We start from the raw sequence: 6,157 nt of genomic DNA on the forward strand, positions 1-6,157 counted from the left end.
GCATGTATGTACTTATCTTTCTGTATATTCATATATGTATGTGTGTATATATATATATATATATATATATATATATATATATATACATAGGTCATCGCTAGCTCTCACTGTGCACACAACCGTGTGCTGCCATCTGTTGGTGTGCTACAGAATTAGTAGGGGAACTTTTTGATACAACCTTGTCTATCACCTATCATGACCATCACTTAGTTCCCTCATTATACTCGATTGCATGATTCACATACAATTTTTTGAGGCAGATTTTTCTAAGGCCAGATGTCCTTCCTGTCACCAACCATCACATTTTTCAAACGAAGATAATGTTTTCACTGGGCCAGACATGTTTCCGTGAAAGATTGCAAATGAAGGACGCTATTAATACAATTTAGAAATATCACATGATGACAGGAGCAAGAAACACAAATACACTAACTCCAAGACACACATCCACATACCCCCACCCCTGCACACACACATATACTTATATATATATATATATATATATATATATATATATATATATATATATATATATATCACAGTGTCAACCAGACCCTCAGATACTGTTATATACCACTGGTCACAATGAACTTCCAATTCTATCTTGATTGCCCCATTCTTTTCCATCTTGACTGAATCGTCTTCCCATTGTCGTGGAGGCCTTCCAAGTGGAATTTTCTACTCTCTTGGATGTTCCACTCAGTAACCGCACTGGTCCACCTGTTTCCTGTGAATCTTGTGGCATGCCTGGCCCAGTGAATCTTGTGCTTTTAGTATTCTGCAGCCACATCATTCACTCCAATCTGTTCTCGAATGAATTCATTTTGAATGTATTCTCAAAACAATATTCCTAGCATGGTTTTATACACACACACACACACACACACACATGGAATGAGCTTCTTTCAGTTTCCATTTATGAAATACACTCAAAACTTTGCTTAGCCTTGGGCCATAGTGGAAGGCACATGCCCAAGGTACCATGTAATGGGATTGAACTTCTTAACCACACAGCCGTGCCTGCACTTATTACACGTGTGCACGCATGCACACACACTGACACATACATAAAGGCGTGTGTGTGTGTATGCACTTCCATGTGTGTTAGAATGTATAGAAGCATTCAAATAGGACCACCTCCACACACCCGGGTAGGTCCCCTTTCTCTCTCCTCCTCCCCACATCGATAAAATATGTATTATGGTGAATACAAATATCTGTAGACATGACAGTAATGCTGCAACATGGTCAGAGGCTAACAAATGAAACCAGGAAAATATATAAAGAATATAAAGAGACTGAATTCATATATAAAGACTTGATGGATCTTACCTCATCCCACCACCACCACCACAACCTCTACATTATATCCTCCATCAAATCTATCAAGGTACATATATATATATATATATATATATATATGTTATATATATATATATGTACACACACACACAAACATACATACATACACACATATATGAATATACATACATACATTGATATATATATATATATATATATATGCATAGATTTATGTACACACGCACACACGTGTGTGTGTTTGTGTGCATATAGGAACAATAAGTCTATGTTAAACAGTTCAGCTGCCAATCAAATGTTGTAGAACATCTAAACCCTGCTACACCCACCACCACCATCATCCCCCCACCCCCATACTACCTTCACCTCACTGTCTTCTGTCAAACATGTTATTTAGTTTCTTTATGTAAAACTACTTATATATACATACATAAAAACGTATATACATGTATGTGTGCGTGCATGCATATATACATATATATAGACACACACCTATATATATATATATTTATGTACATATATATGTGTGTGGGTGGTGTATTCATGTACATTCTATTATACATATACACAAGGGTGTATACTAAAAGATTTTATTAATTTTTTGCTAAATTTCTGTATTTAATGCGAATCAAAGATATTTTACTACGTTCTCATTGTTTTTCATATTGTTCTTGTTCTTCTTATGGTTTTTGCTGCTGTTGTCTTTTCTTTGTTTGCTTTTTTTTTTACTTTTAATTTCTTCTACAAAGTTCTGGAAACTTTGCAAAGTTGTGTTTCTTGAACACTGCTATTTTGATGCTAGAATATCACACACATACATACACACATGAACACACATGCACACACACACACACACACACACACAACGAAAGGAGAGGGCAGTAGGATTGTAGTTAACTGAACCAACAACACCACCTCCAGCCCTCTACCACAGAATATAACTGGTATTTCATTTATTGTCTCTAGAATTAAAAGCAAAAACAACTTTTGAAGGATTTGAACTCATTATATTTTCAGGACTGTTTGACCCTCTATCATACCTACCAACTGTTATTCCAGTGAAGGAATCTCCACAGGGTCATCTGAGGGAATGTTGTGATTTTGGTCTCTCATATGCTGAAGAAACTGAGTTTGGTTTTGTAACTGCAACACATAAACGTAAGATTTCAGTTGTGTCTCCCATTGTGTTCCATAGTGAAGGTTGCTTCAGGTGTAACACTCCAACACACAGATATCATGATGTAGAAGAAATCATCATCATCATTATTATTATTGAAGCCGTTGCAGAGTATCCAATATTGTGCTGTTGTAGATTGAAGATTTTGTGTTGTGGGGATTTGTGCCACCTGTCAAGTCACAACGAGGACCTCAGACAGTCAGTACTTTATGCAGTATGCATACAGTTCCAAGTATTATAATCATTCATCATCATCATCGTTTAACGTCTGCTTTCCATGCTGGCATGGGTTGAACGATTTGACTGAGGACTAGTAAAAAAGAAGGCTGCACCAAGCCCCAATCTGATCTGGCAGAGTTTCTACAGCTGGATGCCCTTCCTAACGCCAACCACTCTGACAGTGTAGTGGGTGCTTTTACGTGCCACCAGCACGAGGACCAGTCAGGTGGCTCTCGCAACGACCACACTCTAAAGGCGTTTTTTACATGCTACCTGCACGGAAGCCAGTCCGGCGGTATTGGCAACAATCACAACCGGATGTGCTTTTAACGTTCCACTGGCACGAGTGCCAATCAGGCGGTACTGTCATTGGCCATGTCAGCAATTTTGATTTTGATTTCCTCAATAGATCTTCACAAGCAAAGTTTATTGTCCAATACTGGCAGAGTAGTTAGCTTGGTGGGTTGGGTGATATGCTTAGCAGTATGTCATCTGTTGCTGTGCTCTGAGTTCAAATTCTGCTGAAGTCGATTTTGCCTTTCAGAGTTGACAAATTAAGTATCAATAAAACATTAGGATCAGCGAAATCAACTAGTCCCCTTCCCCAAAATTTCAGGTCTTGCGCCTTTAGTTGAACGGATTATTACCATTATTCAATAGTTTCATAGTTCTCACTCTAGTTTGTAAGTAGATAAGAAGTAACAGCTCACCTGGATAAGACACCACCCTAACACAGGTACCATTCCATAGATAATCGATGGTACCAAGTTATTCTTACATACAGCCATATGAGGTGAAGTAAGAGACAATAACGTCTTCTAATGTGCTTATAGCAGATTAGAATCCTTAATCTATTGATATTTTAGTGACGGCGTTAATGGTTTGGTGTTGTGGTATCAAGGTGTTGTGTCTCTGGTTGTTGCAGACACTCTGAGAGTGGCGGCATCAACAGGGGTGATGTTAGGGGTGAGGTGAGGTTAGTAAACACATCACATTCAGCCAATGAAGGGGACTCTATGGGGTTGCTTGAGCTGCAAGGAACCACAGCACACACCCCTATATTGCATCATATCGATCACTACGCTCTTAATAAAGAGTGGGTACATTAGATACTGTAGTCCTGGATACACAAGGGCTAAATAGTAAGAGCTGGAATAGATCATATACCTTATTTCATCCAGACTGACCTGGGGTTAAATAACAACAACAATCTTGACATATTAAAGCAAGTGTTTTCTCCCAGCTCTTATTACCCCTTTTGCTCTGCTATCCCAAATCTCCCACCACCACCACCATTCCACTAGAGACAACCTCTAGCAGACAGCAGGAACTTGGAAAGAAAGAATTTGTCAAAGACAAAAATCATTTATCCAGTTTTTAGAGGGGTGGGAGGTTGGGGTGGGGTGGGGAAAGGAGGGAGTTAATCCTTTAGGATTTACATGTTTTATCCTCAGTGTATTTCTTCTACTTTCAGAGTGTGTTTGATGAAGGGAAGTGTGTATATGTGTATGTATGTATGTATATATAAATGTGCACGTGTGTGTACATACAAATAAACACACACGCACACACATATGCCAATATACATACATGTATATATTGTGTGTATATTTGTAACATGTCAATCACTTTAATCCAACAACTCTCTCATGTTCTTGCTCTCTTTCTCTCTCCTCCTCACATAAATATATTACTTACAAACACACAGATTAATGTAGTTTTATTGATAGAATCAAGTCATACACTAAAGACATGTCGTGTTGATGTCCCATATACTAAACCATACATAGGGTTTCAATCCTAACCAACAGTTTTTGGTTAATCTTGACCCGGAAATGAAAATCTAAAAAATATACTGGAATGGGTGTAAAACAATGTGTAGTAAACGAATATGAAAAAAAAAAAAAAAGGAATGCAAAACAACGGGAGGGTAGGGAGAGGACTTCGGAAAATTCACAAGATCAGAACTTTTCCTTCTTAACTTTTAGGAAAATGGCGTTTTTTCCAACGAAATTTTATAGAAATACCTTTGAAATGGCATCTATTACGATTATAAAGAAATTTGAGGGGAAAATCTTTTCCAAGAGGGTTGGAACAAGACTTCTCTCGTAACTTTTAGGAAAATGGGAGTTTTTTCAATGAAATTTTATAGAAATACCTTTCAAATGGCATCTATTACAATTATAAAGAAATATGAGGGGAAAATATTTTCCAAAGGGATAGGAAGAGGACTTCGGAATATTCAGAATATCCAAGCTTTTCTCCGTAACTTTTAGTAAAATGGCGTTTTTTCCAACGAAATTTTATAGAAATACCTTCCAAACGGCATACATTTCGATTATAAAGAAATTTGTGGGTTTCCGATTTTTCCCTCGTTATATTTCGAAACCCCATTCAACTTTCTACAGATACCCGAGAGTAGAACTATTACACTCCGTAGTGGTTTTTTCTACCCACTTTCAATAATTTTTAATGTTTTGGCTTCATTTTTGTTTCATTTTATCTTCAATTATTTTACGCTTTTTTAAACCTTTCCGTCGTTATTCTCATTTATTTGTTATCACTTTCCCCCCTCTTCCCCTCTCTCAATCTCCTCGCGACATCGACGAGAGTCTGTTGTTCTCCGCTCAAAATGTCGGCGCTCAAAATTGCTAAAGGTAAGTGGAAACATTCGATGCCATTTGGAAACTGTTTTGCAGCTTAAGGCTCATATATCCCGAGAGATCTAGATATCCTGTCATTTCAGCAGGTATCTAAAAGATATTGTTTTAATACACTTTCACTTGTTTCAAACAAACACTAGCATGGTTTTTCTTTTTTTGTTGTCCAGACTTCGTTACCAGTAATTTTTATAACTTCAGCATTCGTTTATTATTCTTTTCAAACTCCTTTCATTTTTCAAGGTAATCCACACTCAAGGAAAGGTATTTCTGCCAAATGTCATCTTAAAATATGTGTAAAGAAAGGGGGCTGATGCGGTTTCGCAGCACCTCACCTTCCTTCAAAATTGCATTTTTAAAAAAAAGATTTCTTCGGAAACATATCTGGGTGGACATTGGAATTAGACACTGAGGGAAAATGGCTGTAACTTTTTTATTTTTTTGTTTTGGCGATTTTCGTTTTCGATAATATGTTCTACATGTCACGGTCATGCGATTCCCCCTAAAAAAAATTTTGGACCAACACCCCACACCCTCACACACGAGGGGGGGGGGCGGTTTGGCGATTTTCATTTTTGACATTGTGTTCTACATGTCCAGGTCGTACGAATAGCCTTCTCGCAACTTAGATGTGAAAATGAACGGCTCAAAAAGGATTACATGTGGAGTCCCCACCACGAAACTTGATATGCTAGAAATAACAGCTAAACGCGGACAATCCAAATCTTGCATTGGTCCAGATGGACTATATGTAATCTGAACCTTTCTCCCCCTTATTTAC

The 6,157-nt window shown here is 37.6% G+C and overlaps 1 long non-coding RNA gene across 1 annotated transcript in view; it reads left to right on the forward strand.

Annotated features, from left to right (window-relative positions):
- Window positions 1-5,174: 5,174 nt before the first annotated feature.
- LOC128249409 (uncharacterized) overlaps window positions 5,175-6,157 on the forward strand; it is a 63,727-nt gene continuing 62,744 nt past the window's right edge. Inside the window, exon 1 of the long non-coding RNA XR_008265519.1 lies at window positions 5,175-5,373. This is a non-coding gene — a long non-coding RNA (uncharacterized LOC128249409). The remainder of the gene's footprint in view (window positions 5,374-6,157) is intronic.

The sequence above is a fragment of the Octopus bimaculoides genome, chromosome 14, assembly GCF_001194135.2.
Source record: "Octopus bimaculoides isolate UCB-OBI-ISO-001 chromosome 14, ASM119413v2, whole genome shotgun sequence".
Classification (NCBI taxonomy): domain Eukaryota; kingdom Metazoa; phylum Mollusca; class Cephalopoda; order Octopoda; family Octopodidae; genus Octopus; species Octopus bimaculoides.